Here is a 2,507-nt window from a genome sequence, read left to right as displayed (position 1 = left end):
ACTTTTTGAGAAAGCGCCACAATGCTTTCCACAGTGGTTGCACCATTTTACACTCCCACCAACAGTGAATAAGGGTTCCAGTCTCTCCACAACATTGCCAGCATTTGTTGCTTGCTGTTCTGTTAAATTTTGCTAGTCTTACTGGAGTGAGATGATATCTCATGGTTGTCTTGATTTGCATCTCACACACCACACCCACCACAATTACATGTGATATTTTATATGAATGGTAAGCCCCTTAGATTTTCACAAGTAGAAGTTACCAAAATAAGGATATACAACCCCAAAGGCAGTAAAAAAAGAGTTTTTAACATAATCAGTACCATTTAATGTTCAGTGATAATTTATTGTGAACCTATAATATGCTAGGCACCTGGGTTTAGACAAAAGAGCTCTCTATTAGCATAAGATAAAATTGCTTAGATATAAATACTTGCACAGTCATTATAATTACAATATATCAACATAGAGCGGAGAAACCAACCATATCAACATTAGCAGAGACATATCAAATAAAGTTTCTAGAAAGAGAAATCTTTCATTTTAGCTGAGACTTGATTTTCAGAGAATTAGAATTACAGAGAAAGGATTTTGGGCACGGGGGTTATAAATGTAATGTGCCAGAGAAGGTGAACAGCATGCTTAAAACAATGTGGGATAAAAATTTTCTGAAATACCACATTTTGTATTTCAAAACTGAATATGGTTTAATGTTAGAGGTTGCCCACATTTAATAAGATGGATAATACTTATATTTCTGATTAGACAAGGAAGAATGAAGTAGAGCTAGCGAGAGAACAAAAGGGAAAAAATATTTGTAATAGTTCTATACTTTTTTCCACTCCAAACTCGGTTGAATGTCAAAGGTCAAAAGGAAAGAGAACCACTTCTAAACCATTCTTTCTGTGCCTATGCATTATCTTCAAACATATCTTTGGTGGTAAAATGGATTCAGTATTCAGCTGCTACCTACAAGGTCAATAGTTTAAACCTAGCAATAGCTCTGCAGGAGAAAGCTGTGACAGTCAGATCCTGTAAAGACTGCAGCTCGAGAAAGTCAGTGGGGCAAGTATACCTTCTATTCTGGAGAGTCATTATGAATCAGAATTGAATCAATGACAGTGTTGTTGTGGTGTAGCTTTGAGTCGGAACCAAACCATAGCTGACCCTCTAGTGGCTTTTCGGAGACAGTTTATAATAAAGGAAGATTTTTTTTTCCTATCTTTTGTCCCTAGAGAAGCTGGCAGATTTTGAACCATATGCCTTTGGGTAGTCAGTGCAGCTCCTTACCACTAAGCCACCAGCCTTCTCTGGTCATTGGGTTTGCAGTGCAAATTCTGAAAGTCTAAGTGTCTTTTATGAGACTACTTTCTCCTGATTGTGTTAGTGGAGCTATTCTGTATGCATTAAACATTGTCTTTCATAGCCAATAATTTGCATAGAATGTTATTTGTTAATTAATATACTTGACTTGATATCAGCTAATAAGAAACAACATGGTGACCTAATGGGAAATGAATTGCGCAGCCAAGCCAAAAAGAGGCAATTAGAATCCACCAACTGTTCTGAGGGAGGAAGATGGGCAATCTCCTCCTCTGAAAAATGTCAGAAGGGTCAGAAATAAGCCAGCTGTGATTCGGTAACAAGGTGTTGTTTGTGTGGGTTAATGAATGAACAACAGAAAAGTAATGACTGATTGGTAAGGGTTATGTTAGTTGAGTTGGACAATGACTAAGGATGACAGAAGGAGAGTAGATGCCTTCAAGTTGTGGCGCTGGAGAAGAGTCTGGAACATACCATCATGGACTGCAAAAAAAAAAAACAATTATGGAATTATATTACAGTTGCCACCTATAAGGTCTTGTGTGAGTTTCTTAAAGTTTTTAAGTTTTGGGTCTCTTGTATAATAATACTACTATAAACCAGCAATACTTCTTGTAGATACATAAAATGTAATAACTGGAAATATGTTAGCTTTAACTCCAACACACCAGACTGACAAATTATTCAATTCCACAAGGTAACCTTTCCTCTCATTATACGTAGAGATGTCTTACCAACTCTGGATAACTCTAAAATACTTTTAATAATGTTTTAAGTTCATATAAAACATAAATAACCCAACAATATATGATAAATGATAAACCAATTAACTTCTTCCACAAAGAGAGGACTAGAAAACATTTCAGACTTGGTAGGCCAGATAGTTTCTGTAAACACAACTCAACTCTATGAATGGAGCTGTAGATAACACATTTTTAAAACATGTGCCTGTGTTTCAAGGAAACCTTATTTATGAAAATAGGTCAATGGCCAGCATTGAGTCTTCATGAATAAAATTTTTCTCCCTTCCTTATGCCTACTGATTTTCCAAATTCAAAATGGCCAATTAACTCTTGAATAAAATACAAAGAATCATTCAAGTTTTGACAAATGACATAAAACCATCAGCTCTCATTCATAAATTGCTTATGAAATATCTGAAGGGGTAAAGATTAGAAGAGTGA

At 35.6% G+C, this 2,507-nt stretch overlaps 1 pseudogene; it reads right to left on the bottom strand.

Annotated features, from left to right (window-relative positions):
- LOC102865478 overlaps nt 1-1,722 on the bottom strand; it is an 8,917-nt pseudogene extending 7,195 nt beyond the window's left edge.
- Between the last annotated feature and the right edge of the window lie 785 nt (nt 1,723-2,507).

The sequence above is a fragment of the Elephantulus edwardii genome, unplaced genomic scaffold (assembly GCF_000299155.1).
Source record: "Elephantulus edwardii isolate Elephantulus edwardi_28Jun2011 unplaced genomic scaffold, EleEdw1.0 scaffold00029, whole genome shotgun sequence".
Taxonomy (NCBI): domain Eukaryota; kingdom Metazoa; phylum Chordata; class Mammalia; order Macroscelidea; family Macroscelididae; genus Elephantulus; species Elephantulus edwardii.
This window is presented reverse-complemented; position numbering and strand designations above follow the sequence as displayed.